We start from the raw sequence: 22,594 nt of genomic DNA, 5'->3' as shown, positions 1-22,594 counted from the left end.
TCGACTCTCATTTTCAAGAGGATATAGTATCCGAGGTGGTTTAAAATACAAATCCGTGATCCACAATAGAAAAAGGAGAAAGTGTGGAATCCAATGAGCCAGCTTGTACCTAAGTTACGGTCAGAGCGAAAAAAGATATGTCTTGCACTGCATTCTAGTCCGTCACTCTAATGTTCCTCATCCACGAATCTTTCATCCTGGCTCAAATTAATGGGGTAATCGTCGCTTTCTCGGTCCGAAATCGCTCTCGCCGCTTTAAAAACAATAGGAAAATATGAGGAGGCGATCAACTGACTACGTCACGCTACTTCCGGTACAGGCAAGGCTTTTTTTTATCAGAGACCAAAAGTTGGGAACTTTATCGTCGATGTTCTCTACTAAATCCTTTCATCAAAAATATGGCAATATTGCGAAATGATCAAGTACGACACATAGAATGGATCTGCTATCCCTGTTTTAAAACAAAATAATTCATTTCAGTAGGCCTTTAATGTACTTATTTTAAGGTATTTTTGGGTTCATTGAGGTTAGCTAATTGGACTTGTTTTGGAAAGTCTTGACAAGCCAAATTTTCTTGTTCTATTGGCAGATAATTTTCCTTAGTTCAAGTAAAATACCCCCTCATTTGTGTATGTTTTTTTCTTGTTTTTGAACACTGACTTTTTGCGGTGTAAAATCATGCTATTTGGTAACAGTAGAAGAGAAAGTCTAAGACAAATACAAAAAGACGGAATAAAAATTGAAAGAGTGAATGAAAGCAAATATTTAAGTGTAATGATTGATGATAAATTGAACTCATGTAAAAAAAATATACAACATAAAGTAGCAAGAAACACGTCAATAGTTAGAGACTTCGGGCAATGTTTTTCAACCTTTTTAGAGCCGAGGCACTTTTTTTTCATTTAAAAAAAATACGGAGGCACACCACCAGCAGAAAAGGTTAAAAAAAGAAACTCCACCAGGTTGTCGTGCCTTATTTTGAGTTTTTTGTTGTTAGTTCCTGTCTTGCGCTGTTATTTTGGTGACCCTTCCTGTTTTGTTGGTGTTCTCCTGTAGCAGCTTCACGCCTTCCTTTGAGTTCTATCGCCCGCACCTGCTCTGTTTTCGCAATCAAGACTATTTAAGTTGTGTGTACGCTATCCTTCTTTGTGGGGACATTCTTGATTGTCATGTCATGTACGGATGTGCTTTGTGGACGCCGTCTTTGCTCCACACGCTGTAAGTTTTTGCTGTCGTCCAGCATTCTGTTTTTGTTTACTTTCCAGCCAGTTCAGTTTTACTTTTGTTTCGCATAGCCATCCCTACGCTTCAGTGCCTTTTCCTAGAGGGACTTGCCTTTTGTTAATTTTTTGGTTTAAGCGTTACATACCTTTTTTACCTGCACCCTGCCTCCCGCTGTGCTCTGCATATTGGGATCACGACAAACCATGCTCGACGCGTTCCGACTTCTACAAAGCAATGAACTACCTGCTGCCACCTACTGATATGGAGTATTACATGGTTACCCTGCCGAGCTCTACACAGCACAGGCACTAGACAACGGCACATTATTATGATGATTTATTTGCAAAAAAATATTTTTTGGACCAATTAGGTGAAGTTGCTTAGTTTCCCACGGCACACCAGACCAGGCAGTGGTTGAAAATCACTGACTTAGAGACTTAGACTTGCTTAATTCCTCCGGGGTTGTGGGGGCTGAGTAGCGCTTTAATAGCGGCAGCCAGCCTCCAGGGCCCCAACTCCCCCCTCCTCTGTTGCGAGTTGTTGTGATTACATGTACCATGTTTATGTGTGCCGTGCTATGTGAGGTTTTTTCCTCGGACTCAGTCTGGACCACTCCTGAGGGTCCAGCCTCAGACTGATATTTTTTTTACTCTTCCCCCCTTTCCCAATGTTACCTTTTTCCCACCTTTTTAAGGAGCGCTGTAAGTGGCTGATCCGTTGGCGGTCCCGTCTTGTCCCCCTGTAACGTATGTCTGCTCTTAGCGGGATTGTGCCGAAAATGTAATTTCAGTTCTTATGTGTCTTGTACATGTTAAGAATGGACAAAATAAAGCTGCTGTCTGTCTTTTATTGTCATTCAAATTTGAACTTGACAGTACAGATAAGAACGGAATTCAGTTGCATTAGCTCGTTTGTAGTGCAGAATAAAAGAGCAATAAAGTGCAGATATAAATAAACAGATTACTGTACAGATAAATATATTGCACTTTTGCATATGCATCCACGTTTATGGATGTATGTTATATTGTCTTTGGTGACACTTTAGTATGGGGAACATATTCACCATTGATTGGTTGATTATTAACATGCAAATTAGTAACATATTGGCTCTTAATTAGTCATTATGAAGTGCTTATTAATTGGCATGGCCTTATTATACAACCAGTAAGCCATTAACTAAGAGTCTTCCCTCAATAACCTCAGAATTATTGCTTATTAGTAGCCCTAACCCTAACCCTTATATGTCCCCTTAGCGTCCGAATAACTCTAAATTAAGTTTTTGTTACTTAAAATATGTTCCACGGAATATGTTCCCCGTACTAAAGTATTAATCCGTTTTTGGGGGGTGAATTGAGTAGATTATTATGATGCGTTCAAGAGTCTTACGGCCTGAGGGAAGAAGCTCAGTGTTTCCCACACATTCATTTATTTGTGGCGGCCCGCCACGAAAGAATTACGTCCGCCACAAATAGATTTTTATTTTTTTATTATTTTTATTTTTTATTTTTTTGTCCTGTCCAGCTTCTCAGGCAAATCATATAGTTGATGTAGATGCCCATATAGGCTGTTCAGATTTACTTTACAAAAGAGAAGTGTATGATACTTCTCTTGTTGCCTTATTTGTATTTGGCCACTACTGTTTTCTGTTTATTTGTTACTGACTGTGGCAGGACACCTCTGCCTCTGTTTCACTTTATGTTGCTGGTAAATAATATGGTTGTAGTAGTAGGCTAAAGTTAAATTATTTAGTATGCACTAATTAAAGGGGCAGAGCTTTAAGAGACATTTTAGCTTTTATATTTTATAAGATTTTTTTTTTTTAAGAACCACAATTAATAAATATATTTCAGTGAATAACTTATTGTTCAAATTTGTATATAAATATGGACTTAAAGTGTTGTAATTATATTGTAAAATGGATGGATGGATGGACGTTTCAAACAAAACTGTTATTATTAATTAGTAAGTATACATTTTTTGAGCCTTTTTAGAGAAAATCATATCGTTGTAGTAAATTATGCAAATTCCTCGATGATGTCATGGTGACCACAGCCATAGCCACGCCCCCACCGCCACAGGTATCTTGGCAGTTTATGGGAAACACTGAAGCTGTTACAGAACCTGGAGGTTCTGCTACGGAGGCTGCGGAACCTCTTTCTAGAGTCCGGCAGTGAAAACAGTCCTTGGTGGGGGTGGGAGGAGTCTCTACAGATGTTCTGAGCCCTGGTCAGGCAGCGGCTTTTTGCGATTTAATAATGAATAGTGAATAAATAATTTGGAATAAAGCAAAACATGTTCTAGACCAAAAATCACTCCATATTCTCTACTGCTCACTAGTGTTACATATCTGAGTTATTGTGTAGAAATATGGGGAAATAACTACAAAAGTACACTTTATTCATTAACGGTGTTACAAAAAAGATCAGTTAGGATAATAATACATAATGTTGGATATAGAGAACATACAAACCCTTTATTTATTGAATGGAAAATACTGAAATTCCACGACGTAGTGAATTTGCAAACAAGGATCCCCACATCTGCGGCCCCCTCCAAGGTTTCTCATTGTCATCCCACTGGGTTGAGTTTTTCATTGCCCTGATGTGGGATCTGAGCCGAGGATGTCGTTGTGGCTCGTGCAGCCCTTTGAGACACTCGTGATTTAGGGCTATATAAATAAACAGATTGATTGATACTTAGTACAAACCCCGTTTCCATAAGAGTTGGGAAATTGTGTTAGATGTAAATATAAACGGAATACAATGATTTGCAAATCATTTTCAACCCATATTCAGTTGAATATGCTACAAAGACAACATATTTGATGTTCAAACTGATAAACATTTTTTTTTTGGCAAATAATCATTAACTTTAGAAATTGATGCCAGGAACACGTAACAAATAAGTTGGGAAAGGTGGCAATAAATACTGATAAAGTTGAGGAATGCTCATCAAACACTTATTTGGAACATCCCACAGGTGAACAGGCAAATTGGGAACAGGTGGGTGCCATGATTGGGTATAAAAGTAGATTCCATGAAATGCTCAGTCATTCACAAACAAGGATGGGGCGAGGGTCACCACTTTGTCAACAAATGCGTGAGCAAATTGTTGAACAGTTTAAGAAAAACCTTTCTCAACCAGCTATTGCAAGGAATTTAGGGATTTCACCATCTACGCTCCGTAATATCATCAAAGGGTTCAGAGAATGTGGAGAAATCACTGCACGTAAGCAGCTAAGCCCGTGACCTTCCATCCCTCAGGCTGTACTGCATCAACAAGCGACATCAGTGTGTAAAGGATATCACCACATGGGCTCAGGAACACTTCAGAAACCCACTGTCAGTAACTACAGTTGGTCGCTACATCTGTAAGTGCAAGTTAAAACTCTCCTATGAAAGGCGAAAACTGTTTATCAACAACACCCAGAAACGCCGTCGGCTTCACTGGGCCTGAGCTCATCTAAGATGGACTGATACAAAGTGGAAAAGTGTTCTTTGGTCTGACGAGTCCACATTTCAAATTTTTGTTGGAAACTGTGGACGTCGTGTCCTCCGGACCAAAGAGGAAAAGAACCATCCGGATTGTTCTAGGCGCAAAGTGTAAAAGCAAGCATGTGTAATGGTATGGGGGTGTATTAGTGCCCAAGACTTGGGTAACTTACACATCTGTGAAGGCACCATTAATGCTGAAAGGTACATACAGGTTTTGGAGCAACATATGTTGCCATCCAAGCAACGTTACCATGGACGCCCCTGCTTATTTCAGCAAGACAATGCCAAGCCACGTGTTACATCAACGTGGCTTCATAGTAAAAGAGTGCGGGTACTAGACTGGCCTGCCTGTAGTCCAGACCTGTTTCCCATTGAACATGTGTGGTGCATTATGAAGCCTAAAATAGCACAAGGGAGACCCCCGGACTGTTGAACAACTTAAGCTGTACATCAAGCAAGAATGGGAAAGAATTCCACTTCAAAAATGTGTCTCCTCAGTTCCCAAACCTTTACTGAGTGTTGTTAAAAGGAAAGGCCATGTAACACAGTGGTGAACATGCCCTTTCCCAACTACTTTGGCACGTGTTGCAGCCATGAAATTCTAAGTTAATTATTATTTGCAAAAAAAGTTCATGAGTTTGAACATCAAATATGTTGTCTTTGTAGTGCATTCAACTGAATATGAGTTGAAAAGGATTTGCAAATCATTGTATTCTGTTTATATTTACATCTAACACAATTTCCCAACTCATATGGAAACGGGGTTTGTACTAATAAGCAATAATTCTGAGGTTAATGAGGGAAGACTCTTAGTTAATGACTTACTGCTTGTATAAGAAGGCCATGCAGAATAAGGCGTTAATAAGTACTTAATAATGACTAATTAAGAGCCAATATGTTACTAATTTGCATGTTAATAAGCAACTAATTAATGGTGAGTATGTTCCCCATACTAAAGTGTTACCGTATGCATGCATGTTCCAAATAAACTCAAACTCAACTCAATCTTATTGGTGTGTCTGGTGGGACTGTAAAAAGTCAGTTATAAATTATTTAATGTCTCCGTGTGGCCCGGGAGCAAACGCGTCACGGACCGGTGCCGGTAACCCGGACCGGTGGTTGGTGACCACCGGTGTAGCAGACTTTTACGGCCACGTTTTATACACAGAGAAGCTGTAAAAGTGACCCCCGGCCATGCTGTTTTATTTGTTTACACACAACTTAACTATAAAAGCTGGCTGCTTCACCAGGGTGTGATGTTCAACAACATTTAGTATCATCTGTCCTCAGTCAAGTTTATTTGGCTTGTCTAGGTGTCAAACCCGTATAATATAATAATATAACAACAACAAAAACGTACTAGTAAAGTTGTCCTTTAGTTTTTCAAATATCAGACTGTGCTTATCTTCAATGTTGAAAATGTTCATGCACACAGTATTTATATGTAAGATAACTATCAAGGGCATTATATTGCTTAAATGGGTGTTATTTAGCTGGAAATGACAAACAAAAGATGACATCGTTGTGCAAAACCCCCAAACCAGTGAAGTTGTCACGTTGCGTGAATCGTAAATAAAAACAGAATACAATGATTTGCAAATCCTTTTTCGACTTATATTCAATTGAATAGACTGCAAAGACAAGATATTTAACGTTCCCAACTGGAAAACTTTGCCTGATTTAGCCATTCCTTTACCACTTTTGACGTGTGTTTGGGGTCATTGTCCTGTTGGAACACCCAACTGCGCCCAAGACCCAACCTCCGGGCTGATGATTTTAGCTTGTCCTGAAGAATTTGGAGGTAATCCTCCTTTTTCATTGTCCCATTTACTCTCTGTAAAGCACCAGTTCCATTGGCAGCAAAACAGGCCCAGAGCATAATACTACCACCACCATGCTTGACGGTAGGCATGGTGTTCCTGGGATTAAAGGCCTCATCTTTTCTCCTCCAAACATATTGCTGGGTATTGTGGCCAAACAGCTCAATTTTTGTTTCATCTGACCGCAAGGTCTTATCTTTGTCACTGTGAGGTCAGATGAAACAAAAATTGTTGATCTGCGTATAAGAAGGGGCGGCCCTGAGTATATGTTAGGCTATAGTCAAGAAAGCTTCAATTAGTCACACTTGTGAGCATTTTTGTCTATTTTTGTGGGGGAAAAAGCACAGTGTGAAGTAATTACTTTTAAGTTGTTGAACAAGTGACCATTTTTGAGGCTACAAGTGCTTCGAGTGTCCCATTAGTACGCCTAGTAGACTGTACAGTACAGTATGTGCAAACATGCCAAACAGGATAAAGGCTGCCTCCTCTATGTTTGATTCTGATACATGATGCTTTAGTCCTTTACCTGTTCCCTCCCTTCATCTTGCCTTTCATTGCCTGTTCACTCTAATACAAGTAGACATTGATTTCATTCCAACATTCCAGAATAGGGCTCCATAAAAATCAAGTAAAAACAATTGTGATGTTGATTCACACTTATAGGCTAATCTAATTTCTGAAAATGTTACCTAGAAAGCAGCAACACAAACAAACACTGCCATTGTACTTTTTCATTGTCCCATTTACTCTCTGTAAAGCACCAGTTCCATTGGCAGCAAAACAGGCCCAGAGCATAATACTACCACCACCATGCTTGACGGTATGTGTGGTGTTCCCGGGATTAAAGGCCTCACCTTTTCTCCTCCAAACATATTGCTGGGTATTGTGGCCAAACAGCTCAATTTTTGTTTCATCTGACCGCAGAACTTTCCTCCATAAGGTCTTATCTTTGTCCATGTGATGTCACATGAAACAAAAATTGTTGATCTGCGTATAAGAAGGGGCGGCCCTGAGTTTATGTCAAGCTTTTGTCAAGAAAGCTTTAATTAGTCGCGCCAAACAGCCCAATTTTTGTTTCATCTGACATCACATGGACAAAGATAAGACCCTCTGGAGGAAAGTTCTGTGACCCAGCAGATTTGCTCACATTTTCAGTAGACCCATAATAAATTCATAAAAGAACCAAACTTCATGAATGTTTTTTTGTGACCAGCAAGTATGTGCTCCAATCACTCTATCACAAAAAAATAAGAGTTGTAGAAATGATTGGAAACTCAAGACAGCCATGACATGATGTATGTACAACTTTTACATCATAGCTGTATTTTACAACAAACAATAACCGACTGTCAGTAATTCAACAGCAAACAGACAATACAAAACAAATTAGATGGAGCGAAAACTTCTTTGCAGAATGTTTACCTCCCACCATGCCCTATCAGCATCTGTGCCGTCACTCCTCCCCCCTTCACTCTCTGCTTGACATGGTATGACATTATGTTCTTTACAAGTCTATGTAAACTTTTGACCACGACCCTAGACGTGGGAGATTATCTTATCGATACTCTTGCGTCCACCTGTGTCATTGTGAGGGATGATCACTTCCTCCTGTTAAATAATGAAAAGCCGAAGATGAGAGGCGGGAGAGAAGGCGAGAAGGAGCACCGAAAGGGAGAAGAAATAAAAGAGACCGCCAGACTTGTAATGGAGGTTTGATTAGCAAGCATGTAATGTACTTTACCCCCACAGCTGGAGACGCGGGAGCATGGTGAAAAGAGGCGAGGGATGGAGGGAAAGGTATTGCAGGAAGGAGGAGTACGTATAGGCAGCCCTCTCAGCAGGTCCTCGCATCCCCCTTCCTTCTACGCTACTTTAGATCAGGACAGAAGTCTCCCCCCACCCCGACTCTAAAACCTAACATAACCTCCTCTGGCTGCACCCCTCCTACACACTAACGCCATCTCCCTATAGATGCACCATGCTGTGCGAGCGGCGGGTGTGGGAGCGGTAGGATGAGGTTGGAGGTCAGAAGCAGGAAGAGTTTTTTTTTTTTTTTTTGGTTTTTTTTGTTCCCCCTCTTTCCCGCCCCCATTAACAAGCTGCAAGTCTGCATGCAGGAAGTTGTTTGTGCAGAGACAATGCGAGTTTATTCCAATCCAGCGGGGTTAAATTGGCTGTGTTGTCACTCAGATGGTTTTAGGGGTGATGAAGGGCTCATGGACACGTTGAGGTGGCGTCCCCCCCGGTAAATACAGAGGCTACACGTTGACGCTGCAGGGTATGATGCAACAAAATAACAAAAAATCCAACAAAAAAATACAACCTTTGTATGAAGTTTTTTATTTTTCATTTTTTTATTTTTTATTTTTTTATTTTTATTTATTTATTTATTTATTTTTTATAATGTCCTGCCCAGCTTCTCGGGCCGGAGCAGGAGGGGATAGAAAGAGAGAAAAAGGAAGACAGAGGGGGGAATTGTGGGGACAAGAGGGGGATTAGACAGAGAGACAAAAACAACAACAGCAAACACAACAACAACAACAACAACAACAGAGCAACATCAGCAAATACGACATGTACAAATATGATGGTAAAAGTAATAGCAAATAAGCAGTTAGCGAAAATGTAAAAAAAAAAAATACAGAAATGACAATGAGCATTATTACACTAAAAATGGAGCAATATGAATACCAATAGAAATAGTGCTATTGATAATAAACAATACCAGTACTTTACCTTTATTATCAACAATACAATTGTTCAAATGCAACAATACATATACGTCATGATAACTTGAGATACGAAAGAATGCAGAAAAATGGAGGGGAAGAAAGAGAAGCAACCTTAACCTTGTAGATTGTTATAGTAACAATAGGTTAAGTTTTGTCAGTGTGCCATGTGTTATACCCAGTTTACCCTAGGGCAACAACGTTAATATATGTTTGATGAAACGTGATTATGTGCATGAGTGTATGTGTGCATATGTACTTGTATATGTACAGTATGTGTATGTGTGCTTGTACAGTGAATGTATATGTACAGTATGTGTATATGTGTGTACAGCGAATGTATATGTACAGTATGTGTATACAGTATGTGTGTTTGAACAGAGAATGTATATGTACAGTATGTGTAAATGTGTGTTTGTACAGTGAATGTATATGTACAGTATATGTATGTGTGTGTTTGTACAGTGAATGTATGTGTAGTATGTGTATGTGTGTGTTTGTACAGTGAATGTATATGTACAGTATGTGTATATGTATGTTTTTACAGTGAATGTATATGTACAGTATGTGTATAAAGTATGTTTGTATAATGAATGTGCGTGTGGATGTACGAACTTTGAGTGTGTAAATATGTACTGTATTTATTTGTATATGTATGTGGTAGCGTAGGTACCTATGTATGTCTGTATGTATGTGTGTGAGTATATGTGAATTTGCATGTACAATACATTTGACTCCCAGTTTTTATTTTTTTATTAAATCAACCTACGTTTCTGGGTGTTGTTGATAAACGGTTTCCGCCTTGCATAGGAGAGTTTTAACTTGCACTTACAGATGTAGCGACCAACTGTAGTTACTGACAGTGGGTTTCTGAAGTGTTCCTGAGCCCATGTGGTGATATCCTTTACACACTGATGTCGCTTGTTGATGCAGTACAGCCTGAGGGATGGAAGGTCACGGGCTTAGCTGCTTACGTGCAGTGATTTCTCCACATTCTCTGAACCCTTTGATGATATTACGGAGCGTAGATGGTGAAATCCGTAAATTCCTTGCAATAGCTGCTTGAGAAAGGTTTTTCTTAAACTGTTCAACAATTTGCTCACGCATTTGTTGACAAAGTGGTGACCCTCGCCCCATCCTTGTTTGTGAATGACCGAGCATTTCATGGAATCTACTTTTATACCCAATCATGGCACCCACCTGTTCCCAATGTGCCTGCTCACCTGTGGGATGTTCCAAATAAGTGTTTGATGAGCATTCCTCAACTTTCCCAGTCTTTTTTGCCACTTTTCCCAACTTCTTTGTCACGTGTTAATGATTAATGATTATTAGCAAAAAAAAAAAAAAATGTTTATCAGTTTGAACATCCAATATGTTGTCTTTGTAGCATATTCAATTGAATATGGGTTGAAAATGATTTGAAAATCATTGTATTCCGTTTATATTTACATCTAACACAATTTCCCAACTCATATGGAAACGGGGTTTGTAAAAAAAACACAAGATGCACTTTAATTAGTGCACTAACCCAAAAAACTTCCCTTCCCCATTCTCACTCATTCACACCAAAGGGGTTGTTTATTTCTGTTATTACATTTCTGGTTCCTACAATATAGAACAATACAGTCTGCAAGTGATACACACACGATTGTGTGTGCTGCTGGTCCACTGACATTTTCATCAATTACTATTTTTTTTATATTTGTTTACTTTCTTTTTTATTCAAGAAAATGTTTTTTTTTCATTTATATTTTTTTAATCTTATTTTATTTATTTTTTTTTAAAAAAAGGACCTTATCTTTACCAGACCAGGTTGTCAATGACATTAGATTGTTTAAAGGGTTCTTAAAACCAGGTCCAGTCCAGATTATGTCCAGGTTGGGCTCGGCAACACACACCTTCATTTATGTACACTGAAAATTAGGGAACACAACAGATTTCATATCATCTGTATGAAGTTGTTTACAAAACAATGCAAATTATATTTGTGTCTGTGATCAAAACAAGGCTCCAATCCGTAATGGACCGGGTTGGGGTGTTGCACAGGTTGGCATCCTATGACAGTTCCACGCTGGAAATCACTGAGAGCGGCCCATTCTTTCACAAATGTTTGTAGAAACAGTCTCCGTGCCTAAGTGCTTGATTTGATACACCTGTGGCCGGGCCAAGTGATTAGGACACCTGATTAGGCCACCCTCTTTGGATGGGTGGCCAAATACTTTTGGCAATATAGTGTATGTCGGATTTGAGACCACATGCAAAATATTAAAAAAATCAATAATAATTGTACTGTTTACAATATGGGTCCCCAAAATCCGACCAACCAGCGACTACAATGTCCCAAGTTAAAAACAAAAATGAAAAGTACATTTATTTTTATTTTGTCCTGTCCTGTCCAGCCACTCAGGCAAACCGTATTGTTGCTGTAGATGTTTATATCAGCTGTACATATTTACTTTACAAATAATTGACATCACATGGACAAAGATAAGACCTTCTGGAGGAAAGTTCTGAGGTCAGATGAAACAAAAAATTTGAGCTGTTTGGCCACAATACCCAGCAATATGTTTGGAGGAGAAAAAGGTGAGGCCTTTAATCCCAGGAACACCATTCCTACCGTAAAGCATGGTGGTGGTAGTATTATGCTTTGGGCCTGTTTTGCTGCCAATGGAACTGGTGCTTTACAGAGAGTAAATGGGACAATGAAAAAGGAGGATTACCTCCAAATTCTTCAGGACAAGCTAAAATCATCAGCCCGGAGGTTGGGTCTTGGGCGCAGTTGGGTGTTCCCACAGGACAACGACCCCAAACACACGTCAAAAGTGGTAAAGGAATGGCTAAATCAGGCTAGAATTAAGGTTTTAGAATGGCCTTCCCAAAGTCCTGACTTAAACGTGTTTGTTTTGGACTCCTTTAATTCCTGTTTGTGCACCTCTTGTGTTTGTTACCATGGCTACTTCTGATTTTCACCTGCCTCTGTTGTTCGGGACGCTCACCTGTTGCTCATCAAGAGACATTATTTAAGCCTGCCTTTGCCAGTCAGTCGGGCTGGCTTCTTTGTTTGCTTCATGCTCGCGTCACGTAAGTTGTGCTTGTCCCCTAGCCTATGCTAAGTTTAGTTTTGAGTGCAATTGGCATCTTGTTCCGGCAGTTAGTTTTCTGTTTTTGTACCTATATGAGTGTTTTTTGAGAATTAAAGGCCTACTGAAATGATTTTTATTTATTTAAACGGGGATAGCAGATCCATTCTATGTGTCATACTTGATCATTTCGCGATATTGCCATATTTTTGCTGAAAGGATTTAGTAGAGAACATCGACGATAAAGTTCGCAACTTTTGGTCGCTGATAAAAAAAAGCCTTGCCTGTACCGGAAGTAGCGTGACGTCGCAAGTTGAAAGGCTCCTCACATTTCCCCATTGTTTACACCAGCAGCGAGAGTTATTCGGACCGAGGAAGCGACGATTACCCCATTAATTTGAGCCAGGATGAAAGATTCGTGGATGAGGAACGTGAGAGTGAAGGACTAGAGTGCAGTGCAGGACGCATCTTTTTTCGCTCGGACCGTAACTTAGGTACAAGCTGGCTCACTGGATTCCACACTTTCTCCTTTTTCTATTGTGGATCACGGATTTGTATTTTAAACCACCTCGGATACTATATCCTCTTGAAAATGAGAGTCGAGAACGCGAAATGGACATTCACAGTGACTTTTATCTCCACAACAATACATCGGTGAAGCACTTTAGCTACGGAGCTAACGAGATAGCATCGGGCTTAACTGTAGATAGAAAAAATAAATAAAATAAACCCCTGACTGGAAGGAAAGACAGAAGATCAACAATACTATTAAACCATGGACATGTAACTACACGGTTAATGCTTTCCAGCCTGGCGAAGGTTAACAATGCTGTTGCTAACGACACCATTGAAGCTAACTTAGCAACGGGACCTCACACAGCTATGCTAAAAACATTAGCTATCCACCTACGCCAGCCAGCCCTCATCTACTCATCAACACCCGTGCTCACCTGCGTTCCAGCGATCGACGGAGCGACGAAGGACTTCACCCGATCATCGATGCGGTCGGCGGCTAGCGTCGGATAGCGTGTCTGCTATCCAAATCAAAGTCCTCCTGGTTGTGTTGCTGCAGCCAGTCGCTAATACACCGATCCCACCTACAACTTTCTTCTTTGCAGTCTCCATTGTTCATTAAACAAATTGCAAAAGATTCACCAACACAGATGTCCAGAATACTGTGGAATTTTGAGATGAAAACCAAGCTTTTTGTATTGGATACAATGGTGTCCGAATACTTCCGTTTCAACCATTGACGTCACGCGCATACGTCATCATACATAGACGTTTTCAATCGGAAATTTAGCGGGAAATTTAAAATTGCACTTTATAAGTTAACCCGGCCGTATTGGCATGTGTTGCAATGTTAAGATTTCCTCATTGATATATAAACTATCAGACTGCATGGTCGGTAGTAGTGGCTTACTAGTTCATTTTCTACCGTCTCCTAGCCGCTCAGGCAAATCATATTGTCGAAAAATGCATTTTACCATCGATAACTTGACATGCAGCAAGTGCGCTCTTTAAGTCAATTAGTGCGCGAGGAATATATATGTATGAATACATATATATATATATATATATATATATATATATATATATATATATATATATATATATATATATATATATATATATATATATATATATATATATATACACATAGACACATACATATATACAAATATATACATATATATATATATACATATATACACATATAAATATACACATATACACATATATATATATATATATGTATATATATATATATATATATATACATATATATATATATATATATATATATATATATATATACAAATATAGACACATACATATATACACATATACATATACAGTATATATATATATATATATATATATATATATATATATATATATATATATATATATATATATATATATATATATATATATATATATATATATATATATATATATATATATATATATATATATATATATACATGGACATAAACATATACATATACATATATACACACACATATTTACATATACATATACATATATACACACACATATTTACATATACATATACATATATACACACACACATTTACATATAATATATATATATATATATATATATATATATATATATATATATATATATATATACATATATACACACACACACACACATATATATATACCTGTATATATATATATATATATATATATATATATATATATATATATATATATATATATATAGCGCGGCCCCCAGCCAAATTGTTTTACCCCAATGCGGCCCCGGAGTCAAAAAGTTTGGGGACCCCTGGTCTAAATGTTTTCCACCAAGGGCCGCATACTAAAAAGTCTAGTATGGGGGTTCCATTTTGATATTTAAAAAAAAAAAAATTCACATCACCAAAACTTTGTGTTATAGGTGACTAAAATTATTATTATTATATTATTATTACACTGGTTTAAATGTAACTTAGATATTGGGTTTCACTATGTAAAAGTGAGTCACTAGAGAAAAGCGCTATATAAATGTAATTCACTTCACACTTCACAATCACTCTATCATGATTGGAAACTCAAAACAGCCATGACATGGTGTTCTTTACAAGTGTATGTAAACTTTTGACCACGACTGTATTGTACAAAAAACAATAACCGACTCTCAGTAATTCAACAGCAAACAGACAATACAAAACAAATTAGATGGAGCAAAACTTCTTTGCAGAATGTTTACCTCCCACCATGCCCAGCGTTTGTGCCGTCACTCCCCCCTCCTCACTCTATGCTTCACTGTGCTGTCGGCTCAGGGTGTGAGCAGAGCAACGTTAATGTGTGGAGACACCTGACAAGCCCGCTGGCCTTTAGGGCTCAGCCTAACCACTCTGGACCCGAACTCATCGGGGAATTAAACCTGCAAAACCAAACAGTCCCTGTGGGAGATGGTCGGCATCTGCCGGGCTGACCAGGGAAACGTCTTTTAAAAGGAGAGTGCTGTGATCTAGTCGAAACTTTTTCAAATAAAAACATTAAAAACATTTAAATAAGATTAGTCTTGTCAAGTGGTCATAAAACCGCAAAACGGTGCCTTTAAATATGACACCGACAGAAAATCTTAGTTCTGGATTTTCCCCAAATGCTTTCTGACAAGAGGGCCAAGAGTCAGTCCCTCCAATATGTTCCGACTACCACTAAAGCTCTTTTCTGGCAGTCAAGAGTACAGTAGTGCATTAACTTAAAAAATTAATGAGGATTTCCCAGTGTTTAAAGTACAGTAGCTTGTTAACGCCCGGTATCTGTAAAGCCACACATGGCCCCTCTCTACTGTCTCTCTCCAGATGCCCTCATTAATTTTAGATTGCCTCTAAATGAGTCCCCTTCATCGTGGCGGAGGTCCACTAAATTAGATTCATTTATATTTAAATTGTGAAACAGCCGTTGTTAATGAGAAAATTGTTATTTTGGGGGGTTACTCTAGATGGGCTGATAGTTGGACAGCTCAGTGCTGAGAGGACTACAGTCAATAGAGGAGGGCCAAATGATTTTAAAAAATTAGCATTGACATTAATGTTAAAATTGTGAACGAATGTGTTGTTATTTTACAAATGTTATCCTCTTAAAACTCCAATATGGGGGCAACGAAGCTCTGGCTATACTGTGTATTCAAATAAATCCGTAGTCAAAGTTGCTATAGCCATGCAATTTCTCTACGTACTGTGTCAGCTGAAGGCTCCGCAAAAAGACTTCAAGACAAAAATTATCGGTTAATCGGTCCTGCTAGACACCAACATCTATTTAATAATACCACCTTAACATTTGACAACCAAACAATTAAACAAGGCGACTCGGTAAAGAATCTGGGTATTATCTTCGACCCAACTCTCTCGTTTGAGTCACACATTAAGAGTGTTACTAAAACGGCCTTCTTTCATCTCCGTAATATCGCTAAAATTCGTTCCATCTTGTCCACTAGCGACGCTGAGATCATTATTCATGCGTTCGTTACGTCTCGTCTCGATTACTGTAACGTATTATTTTCGGGTCTCCCTATGTCTAGCATTAAAAGATTACAGTTGGTACAAAATGCGGCTGCAAGGCTTTTGACAAAAACAAGAAAGTTTGATCAAATTACGCCTATACTGGCTCACCTGCACTGGCTTCCTGTGCACTTAAGATGCGACTTTAAGGTTTTACTACTTACGTATAAAATACTACACGGTTTAGCTCCAGCCTATCTCGCCGATTGTATTGTACCATATGTCCCGACAAGAAATCTGCGTTCAAAGAACTCCGGCTTATTAGTGATTCCCAGAGCCAAAAAAAGTCTGCGGGCTATAGAGCGTTTTCTATTCGGGCTCCAGTACTCTGGAATGCCCTCCCGGTAACAGTTAGAGATGCTACCTCAGTAGAAGCATTTAAGTCCCATCTTAAAACTCATTTGTATAATCTAGCCTTTAAATAGACCCCCCTTTTTTAGACCAGTTGATCTGCCGTTTCTTTTCTTCTCTCCTCTTCTCCCCTGTCCCTTGCGAGGGGGAGTTGCATAGGTCCGGTGGCCATGGATGAAGTGCTGGCTGTCCAGAGTCGGGACCCCGGGTGGACCACTAGCCTGTGCATCGGTTGGGGACATCTCTGCGCTGCTGACCCTTCTCCGCTCGGGATGGTTTCCTGTTGGCCCCGCTGTGGACTGGACTCCCGCTGATGTGTTGGATCCACTGTGGACTGGACTTTCACAATGTTATGTCAGACCCACTCGACATCCATTGCTTTCGGTCTCCCCTAGAGGGACCCACATATGCGGTCCTCTCCAAGGTTTCTCATAGTCATTCACCGACGTCCCACTGGGGTGAGTTTTTCCTTGCCCGTATGTGGGCTCTGTACCGAGGATGTCGTTGTGGCTTGTACAGCCCTTTGAGACACTTGTGATTTAGGGCTATATAAATAAACATTGATTGATTGATTGATTGACAAAAAGAAGACAATTCAAACTCAAACACTTAAATGGACCAATATTGCAAACAAGCTAACGGTCCAAGACCAGCATATGTAACTAGAAGAGGCCATTCCTGAAGGAATTGCGGGTGAATGCTTCAATGCTGAAGTTGAACTGAAATGCTGACAGAATGTAGTATGAATGTAAGAGTACTTTGAATGTTGGAATGGTTTGAAAAGGTTGAAAAATGTGGGAATTGTGCAACTTGGAAAAAACGTCCCATTCATTTCAATGGGAACTTCCTGGAAATTTGGGAATTTTGGGAAAAGCGGGGTTCTTTGAAAATGATTAGGAGCATGGATGTCCTGAATGGGCTGAATTGAATGGTGTTAGAATTGTTTAAATCGGGCAAGAAATGATCTGTGTTGGCCTTGTGATGAGGTGGCGACTTGTCTAGGGTGTACCACGCCTTCCGCCCGAATGCAGCTGATATAGGCTCCAGCACCCCCCGCGACCCCGAAAGGGACAAGCGGTAGAAAACGAATGGATAGATAATGTTGTTGTTGTTTTTTTTACAATTACCTATTGCGGTTAATAGTGTATATCATTTATTTGTCGTTATTTATATTTTCTGAATAAATTATGTGATAATGTTCATCAGTCAACTCATCGGTGTTCATTTTCAATCTATCAAGATACAAAAATATATATCAAAATCAAATGACAGGGTGTAATTTATGTAGTTTGATCATTTTCCTCGACTGGTGCACTAACATCATGTGGTTTATTTATTTTTTTACATATCTTATCGGCGGTCACTCAAAGCGAGTATGACGATCCTCCTGGTAGGGGTGTATCCCTTTATGGAGGATGCCTGTGCGTGACTTAGTTTAACGTGGGGAGACTGGTGCACAGACAGTCACCACACGATCCTTGACAGAATCGGGTCAGGGTCCAGTGGCATGGAGTCCAAGACGACTGGGGACCGTTTTCTGCTGCAGCCTTCTTCTGCCATCGCAGCCGTTGTGGTAGTTCTTAAATCTACCGTCTTCCGCCTGCTTCGCCGTTGAGGTCTTCACCGTATCCCTTGCTCGGGGGCAGTCAGGTACTAGGCCTTTGCCAAGGGCCACCTGGGGTAACAGTAGTAAAGGGGTTAACTTCCTAGTGCCCCAAGACCCCATAGAGGAGCCTCCACTGCCGGATGCACTTTAACGTCATGTCCAGGGCATATTTAACATAATCTACAAAGCTACAAATAATTGCTATTGCACCATCTAGTGGACACATTTAGAACTGCTATTTATTTCATTCAAAAATTTCAGGTTAATTTTTATACTCGGCAAACTCATCCCCCAGCCCGGATAAAACCTGTCCTCGGGCCGTACGTTTGACACCCCTGGCATCATTCATTCAAATGAATTCACCTTTATAATTAGCGACAATGAAATGTAATCAAACCAGTGTCGCTTTGAACTCGTCCACAATATTTTTTTAATACCGCATGCAGTTTGATCATTTTCCTCGACTTGTGCACTAACATCATGTGGTTTATTTATTTTTTGACACATCTAACATCATCTACAAAGATACAAATAATTGCTATTGCGCCATCTAGTGGACACATTTAGAACAGCTATTTATTTCATTCAAACATTTCAGGTTAATTTTTATACTTGGCAAATTCATCCCTCAGGCCGGATAGAACCGGTCCTCGGGCCGTACATTTGACACCCCTGGCATAATTCATTCAAATGAATTCACCTTTACAATTAGCGACAATGAAATGTAATCAAAACAGTGCCCCTTTGAACGTCCCCATAATTTGTTAATACCGCACGCAGTTTGATCATTTTCCTCGACTGGTGCACTAACATCGTGTGGTTTATTTATTTTTTGACACATCTAACATCATCTACAAAGATACAAATAATTGCTATTGCACCATCTAGTGGACACATTTAGAACAGCTATTTATTTCACTCAAAAATGTCAGGTTAATTTTTATACTTGGCAAACTCATCCCCCAGGCCGGCTAAAACCTGTCATCGGGCCGATTCATTCAAATGAATTCACCTTTACAATTAGCGACAATGAAATGTAATCAAACCAGTGCCCTTTGAACTCGTCCCCATCATTTTTTTAATATCGCGTGCAGTTTGATAATTTTCCTCGACTGGTGCACTAAAATCATGTGGTTTATTCATGTTTTGACATATCTAACATCATCTACAAAGATACAAAGAATTGCTATTGCGCCATCTAGTGCACACATTTAGAACAGCTATTTATTACATTCAAAAATTTCAGGTTAATTTTTATACTCGGCAAACTCATCCCCCAGGCCGGATAAAACCTGTCCTCGGGCCGTACATTTGACACCACTGGCATAATTCATTCAAATGAATTCACCTTTACAATTAGCGACAATGAAATGTAATCAAAACAGTGCCCCTTTGAACGTCCCCATAATTTGTTAATACCGCATGCAGTTTGATCATTTTCCTCGACTGGTGCACTAACATCATGTGGTTTATTTATTTGTTGACACATCTAACATCATCTACAAAGATACAAATAATTGCTATTGCACCATCTAGTGGACACATTTAGAACAGCTATTTATTTCACTCAAAAATTTCAGGTAAATTTTTATACTTGGCAAACTCATCCCCCAGGCCGGCTAAAACCTGTCATCGGGCCGATTCATTCAAATGAATTCACCTTTACAATTAGCGACAATGAAATGTAATCAAACCAGTGCCCCTTGAGCTCGTCCCCATCATTTTTTAATATTGCATGCTGGTGATGGCTCAGCGGGAGACACCCACATGTTGACTCTACAGGTGTCAGTGCTTCATGTGACACACCGTCAAGGCAGGCCTTTCGACCTAAACTGCTAAACGCGGGGTGTTGAAAATGCCACATCTACGGAGCTGTGACGGTAGGTGTAACAAGAGAGTTTCCTCCATCCCCATGAGCACATCCATCCAACCCCACTCATATAAAAGCACAAATCACAAAGTGTTTTACAGCCGCAGGTTTCCTTGCAAGGCTTCTCACAGCTCTCGGGCGTCCTATAGCAACCCCCGGCGGCTTCTCCCCGGCAGGAATTTGACTGCTAGGAATCTAAGTGCCAGGCGTTTAAAAACCCGAGGAATGCTATTGTTCCGGTCACAGCTGCAGTAGCTTGAGCCCGGCTACTGCTGCCACTGTGTGTGTCAGTGTGTGTGTTAGTGTGTGTATTAGTGTGGGGTTTTTGAGGAGGGGGGGGAGGAGGAGGAGGAGGAGGAGGAGGAAGACGTGCGGGAGGAGTCGAAGGTGCGAAAAAGGCAACTTTACGTGTTTCCAGTGCTTTGTGGTCTCATGACAAAGCAGCGCATAGTTGACAGCAATTTGACAGATTCCTCATGCCTGGGAGGTTGTGCCACTGATGTTTCACTGCAAAGCTCAAAAAGGAAGAAAAAAAAAAACACTCACCTGCTACAACGTTAGGTACACCTGCACAATTAAGAGTTAATACACGATACCATCTCTACCTTTATGGAGATAATACTCGTCTGTTTTGACTGACCAGGTCAATGAGTAAATAACAAGTGTCAACAAAGTACAAATTCATTAGTAAGAGGCAAGTGTTTCTTGCATAAGTAATATGTAAACCAGGTAGAGTTGGGCAGGTTACCGAAATTTCCAGGCTATAACCACGACTTTGAACTGGGGTTGTACGGTATACCGGTAATAGTATAGAACCGCGGTACTAATGAATCATATTCAGTACTATACCGCCTCTGAAAAGTACCGGTCCCCCACCACCTGGCTCCCTCATCGTTGTCACGTCGCATCATTGCTGGTTTGCGAGCATGTTCGGCAGCGCACAATCACAGAGTACTTACAAGCAGACACAGTGTGTAGACAGAAAAGGGTGAAACGGATGCATTTTGGCTAAGGTGAAGCTATAACACTGAAACGCCCTCAGGAAGAGGTGCTTTAAGACATGGCTAGCTAGCTAGTGGCTAAAGTCCATAAGTTTCTTACAAGTATCATCCCTGCAGGACGAGGAATAGCTAAACATGCTTCACTACACACCGTAGCTTACCGGTGTCAAAATCTGAAAAAACGCCATTGGTGGATCTACACCTAAAATCCACTGTAATGATACCAAGTACATGAGCGTATCCAGTCGGTACTACTATGATTACGTTCATATTTTTTGGCATCACAACAACTTTTTTTGTTTTTTTAAATGTATATTATGTTTATAAACTCAGGAAATATGTCCCTGCACACATGAGGACTTTGAATATGACCAATGTATCGGATTGATACCCAAATTTGTGGTATCATCCAAAACTAATGTAAAGCATCCAAACAACAGAAGAATAAGTGATTATTACATTTTAACAGAAGTGTAGATAGAACATGTTAAAAGAGAAAAGTAAGCAGGTATTAACAGTAAATGAACAAGTAGACTAATAATCCATTTTCTACCACTTGTCCTTAATAATGTTGACAAAATAATATAATGGAAAGTGACACAATATGTTACTGCATATGTCAGCAGACTAATTAGGAGCCAATGTTTACTACTAAAAGACAAGTTGTCTTGTATGTTCACTATTTAATTTAAGGGCAAACTTGCAATAATAAACATATGTTTAATGTACTCTAAGATGTTTTGTTAAAATAAACCCAATAATGCAATTTTTTGTGGTCCCCTTTATTTAGAAAAGTATCAAAAAGTATCAAAAAGGTACCGGTACCGGTACCAAGATATCGGTATCGGGACAACACTACTTTGAACCCTGCATTATACAATGCTGCAGCTAATTTATGAAATAATTTGTGTTCACGAGCTTCAATTGCGGACAATAAATTTAGCCCCGTCTCAACCGATGAAATAAATGAACAGTCACCGTGGACCAATGAAATTGTTCACATTAAACCAAATGCACTGACACAATCATTCCATTAGCCATTTAGCGCCTTATGGACTCACCCTCATCATGCAGAAGAAACCATGAAATGCGCAAGAAGCAGCCCCAAAGCCAAAGACGATAAACCCGGCGCATCGAAAAAGGAAACAGGTGTAACATGTAAACCAGACAGTGTTGGGCAGATTACCGTAATTTCCAGACGATAACCACTACTTTTTCCCCACGCTTTGTACCCTGCATTATACAATGCTGCAGCTAATTCAAATGCCGCCAATAAATTTAGCCTTGTCTCAACCAATGAAATTACTGAACAGTCACCGTGGACCAATGAAATTGTTCAAATTAAATCAAATGCACTCACACAATCATTCCATTAG

At 39.5% G+C, this 22,594-nt stretch overlaps 1 long non-coding RNA gene across 1 annotated transcript in view; it reads right to left on the bottom strand.

The window, feature by feature from the left end:
- LOC133634982 (uncharacterized) overlaps window positions 1-21,584 on the bottom strand; it is a 58,440-nt gene extending 36,856 nt beyond the window's left edge. The window contains exon 1 of the long non-coding RNA XR_009822000.1: window positions 20,626-21,584. This is a non-coding gene — a long non-coding RNA (uncharacterized LOC133634982). The remainder of the gene's footprint in view (window positions 1-20,625) is intronic.
- Window positions 21,585-22,594: the final 1,010 nt, after the last annotated feature.

The sequence above is a fragment of the Entelurus aequoreus genome, linkage group LG19 (assembly GCF_033978785.1).
Source record: "Entelurus aequoreus isolate RoL-2023_Sb linkage group LG19, RoL_Eaeq_v1.1, whole genome shotgun sequence".
Lineage (NCBI taxonomy): Eukaryota > Metazoa > Chordata > Actinopteri > Syngnathiformes > Syngnathidae > Entelurus > Entelurus aequoreus.
The sequence above is the reverse complement of the archived record's forward strand: the minus strand, read 5'-3'. Positions and strand labels throughout refer to the sequence as shown.